General features: G+C 50.4%; 1 long non-coding RNA gene across 1 annotated transcript; it reads left to right on the top strand.

The window, feature by feature from the left end:
- The first annotated feature begins 2429 nt into the window (after nucleotides 1-2429).
- On the top strand, nucleotides 2430-5123 carry LOC123932251. The gene is made up of 3 exons (XR_006816405.1): nucleotides 2430-2632; nucleotides 3552-3698; nucleotides 4888-5123. It is a non-coding gene; the product is annotated as an uncharacterized LOC123932251 (long non-coding RNA).
- Nucleotides 5124-17787: the final 12664 nt, after the last annotated feature.

Genomic DNA, 17787 nt, shown 5'->3' with positions numbered 1-17787 from the left:
CTCCCCACTGAGCAGGTAGCCTGATTGGGGGGTGGGGGCTTGATCCCAAGAACCTGCGATCGTGACCTGAGCACAAGGCAGGCACTTAACTGACTGAGCCACCCAGGGGTCCCTAAAGAATTTTTTAAGATATAGATAAAGATCTTACAGATCTCTGGGGTGAAAATTCTGATAAACATAATACCGTGAGATTAAAAAAAGTACAGCTGCTGATCACTTACTTGTATTTTCTCAGTGGTTCTAAGCTTCCATCTAGAGAAGCAGGCAAAGTGCTTAGGACAATGTTTACCAGGAAAACTTGGGCTCAGAGGCCTTCCATATCCATTTGGGCCTGTTTGGGCTCTCCTGCTCTTGGGAGTGAGCGTGTGTGTGTGTGTGTGTGTGTGTGTGTGTGTGTGTAATCATACTTCTTGTGGCCCTTCTGAGTTTTCACCCCTGAAGAATCAGCAGAAGCAGCCATGGGATCTGGTCAGGGCATCAGTCCTCACAGCATCACTCTGCCTCAGAGACTGTAGGAACCTTCCACAGCGCTCTACAGTCTAGAGAACTCACTACCTGGCTTTTGTACCCCGAGCTGTGTGGAAAATCTGCTTATTTCACTCCACCCAGCCGGCGGTGGATGCATGAGTTTGGGCCAATGACCACATGAGTAGATGCTCCTGCTTATTAGTGATCTCGAAAGATTTGCTAGGTCCTCTCTCTGTGATAATCATACCTCAGTTGCTAGAAGAAAATTGTAAAGGAAAGTGGGGCATCCGGTGGCTCAGTCGGTGAGGCGTCCGACTCTTGGTTTCAACTCAGGTGGTGATCACAGGGTTGTGAGATCGAGCCCCATGTCTGGCTCCCCGCTGGGCATGGGGCCTGCTTGGCTTCTCTCCCTCTCACCTTCTGCCCCTCCGCCTCTCAAAAAAATTAAAATTAATATAAGAAAATAAAAAAGGAGGGTGTCTGGGTGGCTCAGATGGTTAAGCATCTGCCTTCGGCTCAGGTCGTGATCCCAGGGTCCTGGGATGGAGTCCCACATTGGGCACCCTGCTCTGTAGGGAGCCTGCTTCTCCCTCTCCCTCTACCGCTCCCCCTGCTTGTGCTCTTTCACTCCCTCTCTCAAATAAATACATAAAATCTTTAAAAAAAAAAAAAAAAAAAAAGCAAAGAGGTTCTCCCCACTGGGAGCTATAGTCACAGTGGGGAGCAAGACAACTGAACAAAAACAGCTTAACTCGTCACTTGATTTATTCATCTGTATTGTGTCACTCCTCTGCCCTGACACAGGATTCGTTCTAGAGAAATCAGCAAAGAACTCGCCTGAGCAGGGCTTCCCACCTTCGCCAAGTAGGCACCCGGGCAAGGGGGCTGTTCCAATCCCAAGCCTGGAGAAGCTCCTGGAGGTTCTGAGACCCTCGCTGGTGGACATCTGGAATTTGTGTTTTTATAAAAAGTACAGTGTTAGTCTTACCATCTGGAAAATCTGTGAACAGCGGAGGAAGCAGTGCCTCCAGTGGGGCAAACCCACGGACTCCCCAACCTACCCTGCCTGCTTGCCAAATCTCAGAGAAAGTCAGGGTCCTCCCAGCAAGGAATTCCCAGCTATTGTGACCATGTGATTAAAGTTACCATTTTTTTTAAACTCCAGATTTAAGTGTGTGCTAGAATCCACATTTTTAAAATTTTTTTTAAAAAGATTTTATTTATTTCTTTGACAGAGATCACAAGTAGGCAGAGAGGCAGGCAGAGAGAGAAGGGGAATGCGGGGCTCGATGCGGGGCTCGATGCGGGGCTCGATCCCAGGACCCTGAGACCATGACCTAAGCCTAAGACGGAGATTTTAACCCACTGAGCCACCCAGGCGCCCCACAGAATCCACATTTTTAGAGTGGCTACCAGAATCCCTCGGAGGGTCTATCACCCTTCGGAAGGCTGGGCCACACCCACAGAGCAGATCCGGGGCGGGGCTTCAGAACCCGAATGGCCTGCGAGCTCCCACGTGAGGCTGTCCCTGCGGCCCCGGGACTGGGTTCTTGGATGAAATCCTCAAGGCAACCCGAGCAGATTCCGCCTGTGATCGCCCAGTGGCCTCTTCCCAGACGAGGCAGCTGAGCCCTGAGGTTAAGGAACTTGTCCTGGATCACAGATGGTGGGGTAGGCCAGAAGGGGGGAGAGAGGCGCAGGCCCCCTCCAGCTCAGCTCTGGTCTCCTGACTGGGAGGAGCAGCCATCTCGGAAGGGAGATCTACCCCTTTTAGGCTAAGTGTAGGTTTTACCTGTTTAATCAGTCCCGGATGCTCAGAATGCGGAGTGTGCCCCGTGAGGCCCCGCTCCCCTCCGCTACCTGCAGTTCTTGTCAATCCTTTCTCCACCTGCTTCAAAACAGCAGCTGCGCGCACCTGACCGTGGGTCCCCTTTTGTTCTTTTCTGGTCTTCAGGCCTCCACACACGACCCTTCAGCATGACTGCCCTCACACGCGGCCTCCGCTCCCCGGCCTCCCTCCTCCGCGCCCACAAGGATTCAGCTCAGACTTAACTTGGTGCCCTGCCCAGACTGGTTAGACACCCTCCTCTGTTGGGACAAAGAGGAGCACTTGAGAAGGCTTCTTTAAAAGGTGTTGAAGAGGGGCGCCTGGGTGGCTTAGTCCGTAAGTACCTGTCTTTGGCTCAGGTCATGATCTTAAGGTCCTGGGATCCTAGGATTGGGCCCTTCGTGGGGCTCCTTGCTCAGCAGGGAGCCTGCTTCTCCTCCCGTTCGCCCTGCTTGTGTTCCCTCTCTCGCTGTATCTCTCTGTCAAATAAATAAAATCTTTAAAAAGGGGGGGGGGGGGCACCTGGGTGGCTCAGTGGGTTAAACCTCTGCCTTCGGCTCAGGTCATGGTCTCAGGGTTCTGGGATCGAGCCCTGTATCGGGCTCTCTGCTCAGCAGGGAGCCTGCTTCCTCCTCTCTCTCTACCTGCCTCTCTGCCTACTTGTGATCTCTGTCTGTCAAATAAATAAATAAATTCTTTTAAAAAAGGGGGGTGGCGCCTAGATGCCTCAGTGGGTTAAGCCTCTGCCTTCGACTCCGGTCATGATCCCGGGGTCCTGGGATCGAGCCCCACATCATGCTCTCTGCTCAGCAGGGAGCCACTCCCTCCCCCTCTGCCTTCCTCTCTGTCAACCCGTGATCTGTCAAAAAAAAAAAAAAGGCAACAACAACCAGATGTCCACAGACATGACCATCAGCACACGCTATGCCCTAGCTCCTGTCATCGCCCTATGTTATAGCTGGAATGAGGCCCAGAGAGGGATAATAACCCACCCAAGATCACACAGTCCTGCAGAAACTGGCATTACCTGCAGGCTAGCCAATGCTGGTGTTCGTGCCCTTAACCTTAACCACCGCACTCTTCCGTCTGCTGCCAACACAGCACTGGAGATGGGGTGGGAGGCGGCCCTCCAGAGGTGATACGTGAAGCCATCGAGGGGAGGGGAACCCTAGGTTTGCACGTGCGCTCCGTCGTCTGTGACAAACAGTGCTGGTGTTTTGGTTTTTTTTAGAAAGTCTTGTCCCACTTCTGTCAGCGTGTTCCAGAGAGATGGAACGAGTCAGATGTGCACGTGGATAGAAGGAGATTTGCTGTGACCTGGATCGTGTCCCCCCAACCCCCAAATTCATATGGAAGCCCTGATCCCCAACGTGACTGCATTTGAAGATAGGCCTGTAAGGGGGTAAGTAAGGTCAAATGAGGTCATGGGGGGGGCCTAGATCTAATGGGGTTAGTGTCCTTGTAAGGCCAGACACTGGAGAGCTCCATCTCCCCCTCAGCAAGTCTCCCCCCCACTCTCTGCCTCTCTCTGCCTAGTGAGCACACAGCAGGAAGTATCTGTCCATAAGCCAGGAAGAGAGGGCTCACTGGAAAGTGAATTTTCTGGCACCTTGAATTTGGACTTCCTAGTCACCAGAACTGTGAAAAAATAAATTTCCGTGGTTTAACCCTCCAGCTTCTGGAATTTTGTGATTGCAGTCCAACTGACTTTAAGAAATTGGGTTCAGGGCCTTGTATAGCTTGCCAAGTCCAAAACTGGCAGGCTGGAGACACAGGAAGGGTCGATGCTACAGGGTAGGCTCCAAGGTCATGTGCTGGCAGAATCCCCTTCTGCTCAGGGAAGGTCATCCTTTGGTTCTATCCAGGCCTTCAGCTTATTGGACAAGGCCCACCTCCATTATGAAGGGCAATCTGCTTTACACAAAGGCTACTGATTTCTGGGAATATCATCCCAAAAACACCCTCACAGAAACATCCAGAATAATGTTTGGCCTTGTGTATCTGGACACTGTGGCCAGGCCGAGTTCACACCTAAAATGAACCGTCACATCCCCAAAATAGACTAGAAATGCGTGGACACCAGATCACAGTTCCTTGGACACCTTTGGCATGGACATACTGAAAAATTCGGTTTTTGTCCCAGGGCCTGGCAAAGGAGGTCTATTGTCTCTTCTTTGCCAGGATGAAGCTGGCCACAGGGAGTGTAAACTCCAAACATCTAACACGTGGCATTTCTCCCTCTTCTGTTCGGGTGACGTAAGCAGGCCGTGAGTGTTGGGGTTTGGCCCATGGTGGGTCCATTCTACCCAGGGTGTTAGAAGGTGATCTCAGGCAGAGGCTCCCCGCCCCAGCACCATGAATGTTTGGGGGCAAATAATCCTCTGCTTGGGGGGCCAGCTTGTGACCGTGGGGTGTTGAGCTGCAACGGGGGCCTTTGTCCATCACTGGCCTCATCCAGCACAAGGACTGGGGCCTGGACTCATTCCTCAGTGACACGCTGGGACTCAGGTCTGCGTCTGGCCTTTCTTGTAGAAGCATCCTTGTGGCAGACAGTCCAGTGTTCATGGTGTCCGTCCTTTCTCTTCTTTTAGTATTTCACCATGACTGAGCACGACCTGACCGACCATCCCACTGTCTGCTGGCTGCTCAGATGATGGTGAAGGAGAGATGGGGTTGTCTGGGTGTCTCTCCCCTCTGTGTCCGCTCTCCAACATGTCCATTCTCTAGAACTACCTGGGTCCTCACCACTAGGCCCCGTTTCGTTTTTTTGTTGGTATTTTTTTTAATAATTTTTTTTTTGAATGATAGAGAGTGTGCACACGTGGAGAGGCAGAGGCAGAGGGAGAGAGAGCATCTTAAGCAGTTTCCATGCCCAGCGCTGAGCCTGACGTGGGGCTCAGTCTCACAACCCCGAGACCATGACCTGAGCCGAAATCAAGAGTCAGGTACACGCCCCCCTGCCTGGTTTTTTGTTTTTTTTTTTAATTTGAAAGGCCAAGGGTGGGAATATTATTCAACCATGAAAAAGATAGAAATGTTGCCATTTGCAACAACAAAGACTTTGAGGGCATTGTACCAAATGAAATAAGTTAGACAGAGAAAGACAAATACCAAACTCAACTCAACAAAAACAAAACCAAGCTCATGGACACAGAGAACCCATTGGCAGTGGCTAGAGGTGCCTGTGGGAGTGGGTGGAATGAGTGAAGGGGATCAAAAGGTAACAAATTTCCAGTTATAAAGTGAATGTCGTGGGGACTAAGGTATAGCATAGTGACAGGAGTGAATACTGTCTTGTGTATTTGCGTATTTGAAAGAGCAAATCTTTTTTTTTTTTTTTTTAAGATTTTATTTATTTATTTGACAGAGAGAGAGAGAGCGCAAGAGGGAACACAAGCAGGGGGAGGGGGAGAGAGGGAAGCAGGCTTCCTGCCTCCGAGCAGGGAGCCCGATGCAGGGCTCGATCCCAGGACCCTGGGACCATGCCCTGAGCTGAAGGCAGACACTTAACAACTGAGCTCCCCAGGTGCCCCTAAAAGAGCAAATCTTAAAAGTTTTATCAGAAGGAAAAAAAATTTGTCACCATTTACCATGATGGACGTTAGCTCAACACTGTGATGACCATTTCACGATGTACACAAATACTGAATATTACATTGTACGAGTAAAACTAATACAGCAGTCGTATGTCAATTTTATTTATTTAATTCTGTTAAGATTTTTTTTAATTAACAAATAATATATTATTTGCCCCAGGGGTAAGATGGTAAGATTTTTTTTTAGTTGTTATGTTTATTATTTTTTTAGTAATCTCTACACCCAACATGGGGCTCGAACTCATGACCCTGAGATCAAGGGTCTTGTGCTCTTCCCACTGAGCCAGCCAGGTGCCCCAGTTATACCGCAATTTTAACAAAAGAAATAAAAGGAAAATACCCCTACAGGAGAAGAAAACATGCCGAGGATGAGAAGGGATGGCCACGGACTCGCTAAGGCAAGTCCCTCCGGCCTCCAGCTGGGGGTTCAGGGCCAGGGATGACCTTTCAGAGCATCTGCTCTTTCTCCCTGCCCTGTCCTCCCTCCTTGGCCCCAGACGCCAGGCTCTGAAGCCTCCACCACTGTGGATGTCTGTGCACGGATGTGGGGACAGAGACCCCCCTCATGGCCAGCCGAGGGCGGGACTGTCCCTCCATGTTGGGTGTACAGAACCCACAGTCTCCAAGACCCATTAAGTTATGATACTTCAGTGACTCGTATTTTTTTTTTAAAGATTTTTATTTATTTATTTAATTGACAGAGAGAGATCACAAGTAGGCAGAGAGGCAGGCAGAGAGAGAGGAGGAAGCAGGCTCCCTGCGGGGCAGAGAGCCCGATGCGGGGCTCGATCCCAGGACCCTGAGATCATGACCTGAGCCGAAGGCAGCGGCTTAATCCACTGAGCCACCCAGGTGCCCCTCGTATTTTTTTTTTAAGATTTTTTTATTTATTTGACAGACACAGTGAGAGAGGGAACACAAGCAGGGGGAGTGGGAGAGCAAGAAGCAGGCCTCCCACTGAGCAGGGAGCCCAATCCGGGGCTCGATCTCAGGACCCTGGGATCATGACCTCAGCCAAAGGCAGACACTTAATGACTGAGCCGCCCAGGCGCCCCAGTGACTCGTATTTAATCTTGACCTCCTACTATAAAGTATTCTGTATTTATGTGACTTCAAAGACTTCCATGTGAAAAAAAAAAAAAAAAGAACACCCTCCCTCTGGTTTAATACCCCGTTCCAACCCCAAAAGGGTGGGGCAGATTTTTGTGTTTATTGGTCTGGGTCTGTAGGCCTACAGGTCCAGAATCCTGTTTCAGGTTTTAGAATGCTTTCAGTCTTTTCTGAAATAAAAGTAATTCCCACAGGAGAGCGCCTGGCCAGCTCCGTTGGAAGAACATGTGACTCTTGATCTCAGGGTCGTGAGTTCAAGTCCCACACTAGGTGTAGAAATAACTTAAATAAACAAAACTTTAGGGGCACCTGGGTGGCTCAGTGGGTTAAGCCTCTGCCTTCAGCTCAGGTCGTGATCCCAGGGTCCTGGGATCGAGCCCTGCACCAGGCTCTCTGCTCGGCTGGGAGCCTGCTTCCTCCTCTCTCTCTGCCTGCCTCTCTGCCTACTTGTGATCTCTCTCTGTCAAATAAATAAATAAAATCTTTTAAAAAAATAATAAACTAAAAAAACTTTTTAAAAAAGGTAATAATTCCCCTAAACAAAGAAACTCCCACAACTCTCCAGCCCCAGGGTTCTGACAACCCAAAAATGTCTTCAAACATCACCAGGTGCCCCTTGGGGGTCAAAATGGTCCCCCAATGGAGAAGCACTGATCAAAGGTGGCTCCTAACGATCCTTTCCGCCTCACCTGTTGCTGGAGGCCCATAGTGGGAATGACAGGTTACCCCGGCCCCGGGGTTTGTATGGGTGCACTCTTTGCCTCTCCCGTACGTTCTCTTCCCGGTCTTTCCCTGACCTCATCCCAGTGCAAATTGGGCCTGGGAGTGGCATCCGTGAGACTGTGGCAGAACAGGTTGTCCCACCCCGAACTGGAGAAAGGAGAACCTGTCTCCGCCTAAGCCGGCGTTCCCAGGACGCCCCCGGCTCGTGCCCTGGCTCGCAGGCTGACCTTGGGAAAGGAACAGGTATGGGGCCTCGCTGGCGCGGATTCTCCCAGGAGCAGAGTTTCACTGTCTGGGCCTTATCTGGCTGTTACTTCTCCCTGCGGCTGCTTGCTGGTTCATCTGATGACTTTATTAACCCAAGACGCAGTCCTCTGAAGGCGGAAGCTGCCTCTTAGCTCTTGAAAGTGACAGCCAGCTCACACCTCATCACGATGGCTGCCCTCCAGAAAACAGGAGATAGCAGGTGCTGGCGACAAAGTGGGGAAATCGGAGCCTTTGTGCACGGTTGGGAGGAGACCGCAGGACAGTTCCTCCGACAATTAGAAATCGAATTAACCATATGTCGCAGCAATTCCACTTTTGGGTATAGAACCCCCCAAAAATGGAAAGCAGGGTCTCAGAGCTGTTCGTCCATCCATGTTTAAAGCACCACTCTGCATGAGAGCCAAGTCATGGAAACAGCCTTCATGCCCATCACCAGGCGATAACAAAACACGGGCACTGTCATTCCAGCTTAAAAAGGAAGGACATTCTCTCACCTGCTGCAATGTAGATGAACCCTGAGGACATTAATGCAAGAAGCCAGACACAAAAGGACAAAAGGACAGATACTGTCTGCACCTTCTTACGTGAGGTCCCAGGAAGAGTCAAACGGATAGAGACAGACAGCAGGATGGTGGGAGACAGGAGCTGCAGGACGGGAATGAGGATTTAGGGTTTCATGGGCGCAATGTCAGTTTTGCAAGACATAAAGAGTTCTGGGGACGCCTGGGTGGCTGGCCTGATCCGTTGAGTGTCTGCCTTCAGCTCAGGTCATGATCCTGGTGTCCTGGGATCGACCCCCACATCAACTCCAGGCTTGGCAGGAAGCCTGCTTCTCCCTCTCCCTCTGCCACACCCCCTGCTCGTGCTCTCCTCTCTCTCTCTCTTTCTCAAATAAACAAACAAAATCTTTAAAGAAGATATACAGCATTCCGGCGACGGGTGGCCATGATTGTTGCACAACAGCGTGAGCGTATGTGGATTAACGGCATGGAACTGGACATGGAAAAATGGTTACGATGGTCAATTTTTTTTTTTAAAGATTTTATTCATTTATATGACAGAGGAACAGTGAGAGAGGGAACACGAGCAGGGGAAGCAGGAGAGGGAGAAGCAGCCTCCCTGCCGAGCAGAGAGCCCGATGTGGGGCTCGATCCCAGGACCCTGAGATCATGACCTGAGCTGAAGGTAGAGGCTTAACCCACTGAGCCAGCCAGGTGCCCCACGATGGTCAATTTTATGGTGTGCATATTTTACCCCAATTTTTACAAAAGTCCTCACAAGCAGTAATAAACCCAGGCCGTCCAGCTAACTTCCGCCAAGCCGGCCCAGGTCCTCACAACCAAGCTCAGCTGCTAGCTGGGCAACAGGAAGAGTCTCCAGATGGGAATCCCCAGTCCGGGTTGCCCCTGGGAAAACCTGCTGTATGGAGGGAGGGCGCGCGCAGGTCCCCGGCACGATGCACGATGCTCTCCTCGCCGGCCCTTCGGAGATCGGTGGTGCGGGCACAGGGCAGGATGGAATTAGGAAAGCACCAGCCCTGAGTCCGCACGCACACACAGTGATTCCTGCTGAGAGGCCTTGCCTGGCAGGATCGGGAGGAAGAAAAGCTGCTCTTTCAGCAGCTCCATGGCAAAGTGGCCGGCCGTGCCTTACATTTCAATTGTTTTTCCTTCATATTTCAAATTCCCCAAAAAATAAAGTAGAAGAGGCCCTGGATTATGTTTCTAATGCAAGGTGAAGACCACATTTCTTACTTCTGAAATCAGCCTCTAGAATCTTGCGCTAGAGGGACTGGACCAGCGGCTGCGCTGACCTGGGCTGAAATCCTCACCGTGCCCCACGAGGCCCCTGCCCTCATCTCAGCAAGTCCCCACTCACTGGCTCACTCCAGCCACACCAGCCTTCTCGCCATTGCGCCAGCCTGCCACAGGGCCTTTGCTCCTGCTGTCTTTCTGCCCGGAGTGTTCTTGCCCCCATCCCTCAGCTCCGTCACACGTTTGTTTTGATCTCAGCTTCTCTGATGACTGCATTTCGTAGTGCAACTCCTCCCTCAGCACCCAGCACCCAACTCTCCCAACTCCCCGCGTGCTTTCCTGTTTTTCTGTGCCCCTCGTGTACCTCTCCCACTAGCACTAGAGCGCTGTGGGAATGCGGGGGTTTTCTTTCTGTCCATCAGCTTATCCCACGTGTCAGTAATAGTGGATAGTACGTGCTTGGTAAACACTAGTCAGATAAGTGGATTTACCTGGGCCACCAATATGACACTTTGGTTTACAGTTTGAAAGGTGAAAAGGATTACCAGACTGTGAATGATTTTTAATTATTTCTATGTTCGTATACTATATTTAAAAAAATAGCAACGGGGGCGCCTGGGTGGCTCAGTGGGTTAAGCCTCTGCCTTCAGTTCAGGTCATGATCCCAGGGTCCTGGGATGGAGCCCCACATCTGGCTCTCTGCTCAGCGGGGAGCCTGCTTCCCCCGCCCCCCCCCCCCCCCCCGCCTGCCTCTCTGCCTACTTGTGATCTCTGTCAAATAAATAAATTTTTTAAAATCTTAAAAAAAAATAGTAACAATTTTGTGTGTCGGCAACTGCAGCTCCGTCCCTCCAGGGACTCAGGCCAAACATCTCAAGAGCACCCTGACCTCTGCTCACCCCCACATCCAGTCCCTCTGGAAATTTCTAATGGTTCTGTTCTGTGGTATTGTGAACGTCTGTTTGGTTTTTGTCCTAATCCTAGCACAGAGCTCCTAAAACCCTCGGAATGCCGTAAGTGATAAGAGTGATAAAGGTTTGGGGGCACCCGGCTGGCCCAGTCGGAGGAGCACACGACTCTTGATCTCAGGGTTGTGAGTTTGAGCCCCACACTGGGTGGAGAGAGGACTTAAAAATAAAATCTTAAAAAAAAAAAAAAGAGTGATAGACGTGTCTTGATATCCATAACAAGCACCTTTCAACCACACCTGAGTTTGTATTAACGAGGGAACTTTTGGAAAGCGCAGAAGGATGGGGGCTGGCTGTCCCACAAACCAGGTATGTGATTGGAGGACTGGCACTTCCGATCCCTCCCCTCCCTGCTCCCGCCCCCCACCCCGCCTCCAGGGAGGGGAGAGGGGCTTGAGGATCACATCAAGGACCAGTGGCCGATGATTTAATCAAACACGCCTATGTCATGAAGCCTCCATAGAAACCCAAAAGGATTGGGTTCAGAGAGCTTCCAGGTTGGTGAACCAGACGCATCAGAACGCGGAGCCCCAGACACTGCAGGACAGAACCCCCGTGCTGGGGATCTTACACCTGGTACTTCTTCATCTGGCTGTTGATTTGTATCCTTTGATCCGCTGTGGTAACCTGCCAATCTGGTCATGAAACGATTCTCTGAGTTCTGTGATCTGCTCCTACAAACCGTTGGAACCAGAGGAGGGGGTGGTGAGAACCTGTGGTTTACAGCTGGTCCATCAGACGCACAGGTGACCGCCTGCACTTGTGACCGGCAGCAAAGGGGCAGGAGACAGTCTCGTGGGTCCGAGCCCTGAACCTGCGGGATCTGATGCCATATGCAGGGGCGTGCGGGGGACCATATGCATCTTGTTCTCAGAAAGCTGTCATACATTTTGACCTGCCCTCAGGTCCTGCCACCACCAAGGGACCTGCACTAAGGCTTAATTTTGCGTCACCTCCCTCAGAGTCATCCCAGGGCTGGGGCCACTTTCTGGGCGGCCTCTGTCAAAAGCAGTAAAGACATCGGCTCCCCCAGGGTTAGCAGAAGGGGCAAGCAACAGACAGACCAAAGAGCCTAGGGAGGATGGAATCGAGATGGGAACTAGAAAAAAAAAATCAAACACAAAAGAAAGCGCCCTGGAGGGCTTCTGGAACAACTAGATATGAGACCTAGAGGAAAAAAAAGTCCTAAGCGTCTCTCAGCAAATGTCTCTCCAACCTTAACTGTGGCCAGACGCTGGAGAGGGAACATCCAGAAGTTTTGACTGTCTCCAGGGATGTGTTATCTTCCGAGCACATCGCTGTGTGACATGACATGGATTATTGCCGACCAGGAAAGCGCACCCAAGGTTCAGAGTTTTTACTGGGGTTTCATTAGGTAGGAGTGACTGATTGAACCATTGGCCGTATGGATCCATCTTCAGCACCTCCCATGACCTCGCATGGCTCAGCTCCTGCCAGCCGGTCACATGGCTGGCCTTTTTGGTGCGGTCAGCCCCCACCCTGAGTCATCTCGCGTAAACTTTCCAGGGGCCCACCCTGAGTCATCAAGTCCACATCAATTACCCAGTGCGGTCTGAGGTTCCCACCACGAGAAGCCAACCAGGCTCCTGCCGGGAAATCCCAAGGCTTTAAAGGTTACCTCCGAGGAGCCAAGACAGAAACCAGACCTCTCTTTGGGTAATTCTTTACTATACGGTGTTACACCTCAATTTAAAACTTATCAAAATAATAGTTCCACATCTAAGCCAATTGTAATAAGACCTAGACATCAAAGAGAGAAAGAGAGACAGAGAGGGATATGACTTCAACCAGAATAAAACAGCAACAATCCTACTGACCGCTGACATTGCAAAAGCAACAGTGAAAAGTCAGAAGACAGGGAATCCCATCTTCAATGTACTGATTTTTATAAAAAACCAGGGCGCCTGGGTGGCTTAGTCATTAAGCGTCCGCCTTTGGCTCAGGTCATGATCTCGGGGTCCTGGGATCGAGCCCCGCATCGGGCTCTCTGCTCGGCAGGGAGCCTGCTTCTCCCTCTCTCACACCCCCTGCTTGTGTTGCCTCTCTCGCTGTGTCTCTCTCTGTTGAATAAAATGTTTAAAAAAAAATATTTTCTCAATGAGGCTAATCATCAGGGAAATGCAGATCAAACCCGCAACAAGATACCACCTCACACGCATCAGGATGGCTATCATATAAAAACAAAACAAGGAAAATTGCAAGTGTTGCGAGCACGTGGAGGAGAGGAGGCCGGTGCAGCCACCATCCAAGACAGCTGTCGCATGTCGGGACTGCCTGCCTTTTTGAGACGGAATCCTATTCAGTTGCGTGCTTAAATCTCTTTTTGTTCATCCATTCATTCATCGACGGGCACTTGGTTTGGCGGTTGTGAATCCTGCTGCCGTGAACATGGGCTCACACACATCTGGTCAAGACCCTGCTTCCAGTTCTTTCGGGTGCCCACACGGAAGCGGAGCTGCTGGGGGCGCCTGAGGGGCGCAGTCGGACATCCAGCTTGGTTTCGGCTCAGGCTGTGATCCCAGGGTCCCTGAGATCCGCCCTGGACTGGGCTCTGCGCTTAGTGGGGATTCTGCTGGAGATATTCTCTCTCTCTCAAATAAATAAATTAATTAATTTAAAAAAAAAGTGGAATTGCCAGATTACATGGTAATTCTGGGTTTCTTCTCTGGAAGTACAGTTTTCCATAACGGCAGCACCATTTTACGTTCCTAGCAGCGATGCCCCAGGCTTCGGCATGTCCTCACCAACCCTTACGATGCTCTTTGCTGCCGTCATGGTTTTTATACTGGCCATCCTGGTGGGCGTACCTCATAGTGCCAGCCTAATATTTTGAAAGCACTTTAACTCTGTAGCAGCTTTATATATATATATATATATATATATTATTTGAGGGAGAGAGAGAGAATGTCAAGCAGACTCCGTGCTGATCGCAGAGCCCTACTCCGGGCTCGATCTCACGACCCTGAGATCGTGACCCCAGTCGAAATCAAGAGTCAGAAGCTCAACTAACTGAGCCACCTGGACGCCCCAAACTGCAGGGTGAGGCTCATGGGATTATTTCCCAAGCCTACACCCAACAGCTAACTGTTTTCAGGAGGAGTAGGGAGACTTTCCAGGCACCAGTATATCAGCAAAGCCACAGCGCAGCAAACCAACTGAGATAAAACCGAGCTGCCGATGTGACATGCGCCGCCACAAAGACTCCAGCAGCCCTTGCAGGAGATGACAAGAACTTCCCACAGATAGCTGCTCCAAGAGTAACTTTCGAACCAACCTGGAAACACACTGCTCACACTATAACTGGTCAGGGCTTAGCCGGACGCAAAATGATGGAAAACTCTAGAAGTTCTAGCATGAATAAAACCGGAGGAACTAGGTTCTCAGAGCACCCCTCCCTGTTGTTGTTGTTTTTTTTAAGATTTTATTTATTTGAGAGAGAGAGAGAGAATGAGAGTGAGCATGAGAGGGGGAAGGTCGGAGGGAGAAGCAGACCCCCCGCTGAGCAGGGACCCGGATGTGGGACTCGGACCCGGGGACTCCAGGATCATGACCTGAGCTGAAGGCAGTCGCTCAACCAACTGAGCCACCCAGGGGCCCCTCCTCCCTGTTTTTGATTCAAAAGATTATGAGAATTTCAAATGTGTTCTCAATTATTTGCTGGGAAGGATCAGAGGCAACTACAGCGTTTGAGGACACAGTTCCCCCAAGACTGCCCTCATTTCTCATCTCAGTTACAAGTTCAGGTTCCCTCAAGGCCACCTGAAGGTTTGATAACTGACTGGAAGCTCTTACGCCCACAGTTACAGTTTATCACAGGGAAAGGATGGTTACAGACTGAGATCAGCCGAGAGGGAGGCGCACAGGGCGGCATCCAGGAGAAGCGTCACAGGTACAGTTTCCGTTGTCCCCTCCCGGTGGAGACAGGACAGCTTTCCTCTCCCAGCATCCATGGGTGATGCAACACAGAGTATCACCGGTCAGGGAAGCTCACCCAAGTGCAGGGTCCGAGTTCGTAGGGGGCACTATCGTGTGGGCACAGTTGACTGACTGCACTGGTCCCACGTGACCCAAAGCCCCCACCTCAGACCACGTCATGGGTCTTTCTGGCCCCCATCCTAAGTCATCCCACTGGACTCTCCGGTGTGACCCACGGCCTCCTGGCAAACAAAGACCCTCCTACCCAGCATGCATCTCTGAGATGACCTCCCAGAAGTGGGAGACGAAGTCCACACCTGGTTTTGGACAAGGAGAAACTCTGCTTACTGTGCAGTGTCCTGGTCCGTTTCCTCCAGGAAACTCTAAAGGGCAGAAGGGCGGGAACTAGAACCATCTGTGTCTCCCAGGGCCAGCGATTTTGTTGGATGCAAAGAGTGGGGACGACTGAAAAGGGAAATTCTTCTAGGACTGAAGTATTTGGGTCCTCGTCATAGGAAGCGTGGATGGGGCTCTGCCTCCAAGGCTGCCCCCGAGCTCTTGTTGGAAGAGAAGCCTCTTCCTCTCCACATGACGGCGATTGTTCTGGAATGAATGTGGAAGCCCCCAGACCCCATCTGTTGAAATCCTAACCCCCAAGGTGTTGATATTAGGAGCATGGGGGCCTCTGCACAGCGATTAGGTCGTGAAGGTGGAACCTTTGTGAATGACCATTCGTGCCCTTATAAAAGAGACCCAAGAGACCTTTCTTCCCTTCTTACTGCTAAGTGAGAGTCCCCCGAGATGTCGACCATCTCCAGGCCAAGGAGAAACATCTCCTCTGAACCTGACCTTCCTACCACGTTGATCATGGACTTCCCAGAAATCAATCTTTGTTGATAAGCCGCCCAGCCTGTGGCAGAATGAGGCCATACTGGGCTGTCCCCACCACGCCCTGCCTCTCCTGAGCTCACAGAGTCGCTTTTCAACAGCAACCCCACGAAAGAGCTCACTAAAAAAAAAAAAAAAAAAAAAAAGTGCTTTCTGCTTCCTAAGAGCAGAAAACGCCCACTCCAGGGACAGAGACAGGGCTCCCCTGGTCAAGCGGCTTTGGGCAAATCACAACGCCTCTGGGCCTCCATTCCAGTGGCTGGACTAGAATTACCTTTCGGAGGCCATGGGGCACTGTATCACTGGTGGCACGGTGACACTCGGTGGGTGTCAGCGCTGTGAGGGGTCTGCGTCCTTCGAGCTCTGTGCCGTGTTCCTCAACACCTGTCCCCCCCGGCTGACATCTCCATGTAATGAGGTCGCGGCCACAAGGCTCAGGCTCGGCAGCTTCAGCAGGTAACAGTGTTCCCCTAAAGTGCATTTCATCACTGATTTTTAAAAGTAATTTTTTAAAAACCATGTTTAAATATACACAAAATGTACCATCTTAACCAACTTTTAGCGTCCAATTCCGCGAGATTAAGTATACTCAACATTGTTGTGTAGCCAATCACCTCCATCCGTCTCCAGAACTTTCCATCTTCTGAAACTGAAACTTTGTCCCCCCGCAACACTGACTCGCCTTCCCCTCCCCCAGCCGCGGGCGCCACCATCTTCTTCCTGTCTCTTTGGATGCGTTACCCTACATACTTCGTAGAAGTGGAATCACACGCATTTTGCCTTTTGTCACTGGCTTATTTCACTCAGCACAGTGTCTTCAAGACTCATTCGTGTTGTGTCAGACTTTCCTTCCTTTTTGAAGCTGAATAATATTTCATCGTATGGATGGACAATGTTTTGTTTATTTATTCGTCTACGGATGGACCCTGGGGTTGTTCCCACTGTGGGATACTGTGAATAAAGCTGCTTTGAACATGGGTGTTTAGTTATCCTTTTGAGACCTTCCTCTCAGTTCTTTTGGGGAAACACCCAGAAGTAGATTCTTGGACCATATGCTGATTCTCTTTTGAGTTCTTCCAGGAGCCGCCATACTGTTGCCCATAGTGGCCATTATCACGTCTGTTTTTACTGTTCTCTTGTACATTAGAGCGAGCAGTGCTGGCTGCCATGTATGATAATGGTAGAAAATTGTCTTCGAGAGGCTTCCTTAGATGGAATGGTGAACCCACTAAAGTAAAATTAAAAGTCTGCTTAAAAAATCTGGGTGTTGAGGCACACCCCAGCTGCTCTGACTTCGCTTCAGGTGGACTCATGGGCTGAATAGGAAATTTCAGGGTGGGCTTGTTTCTGTTCTTTGCTTTCAGTGTGTTTTCTTTTGCTAATGGGACAAACACTTCTGGAACAAGCCTTCAGCAAGCGGGTGGACTGGAGGATTTTTCTGACGTTCTTTCTGGTGATCTTACGCATTCCATCTTCGCGATGTTTCCCAGAGATACTTGCTGGCCTGTCGTTAAAAACACAAACTCACGCAGACTTTGTAGCAGTCGCATATCCTGGGAGCTGCTGGCATGTTAATTTCCTCACACCCTTTTTTGCCAGGATAATAGCTAGCGCGATCGCAGCTAATAGAACCAGTCCCAGCTGTCTCCATGGTAACAGTGTACCCTATCAATGTCACCTTCATCCCGCCAAGAACATGGTTCATAGGACCAGTCCCAGTCGTCTCCATGGTAACCTTGTACCCTATCAACATCACCTTCATCCCTCCAAGGACGTGGTTGCACAGAGATCAAGGTAGAGCCGGGAGGGGGAAAGATACCAGTATATTTTTAATCTCCACTTAAACAATTTCCATCTCTGTAGATCAAGGTAACAATATTTAAAAGCAGAAAGGCTCATTAATGGGCTTTGACATTTTTATAAGGCAGCATTTCAAAACAGAGTAACATGGAGCAATGGCCTCAAATGGTACAGGCAAGCACATTCTCCTGACCACATGATGAGGCAGAACAGGCTTCATGTGTGGTCTCAGGAGCAGAGACTATTAGGAATCATACTCTGAAAAAAACAATTGCATTATGGTGGAAAGAAATCTGAACGTAAGCTATAGCTACCAGGATCTAATGCCTGGGATCCACTAAGTACCAATCATAAGTACCATCCGTGAATGGGCAGGATTTCACATTGGCAGCAACTTCGGCTCTCATTTGGGATCACCTCAAAGCCCTCGCTACAGAACATAAGGTCCA

This window comes from Meles meles, chromosome 20 (genome assembly GCF_922984935.1).
Source record: "Meles meles chromosome 20, mMelMel3.1 paternal haplotype, whole genome shotgun sequence".
NCBI lineage: Eukaryota > Metazoa > Chordata > Mammalia > Carnivora > Mustelidae > Meles > Meles meles.
Note: the sequence above shows the minus strand (reverse complement) of the source record. Positions and strands in the feature narration are given on the sequence as shown.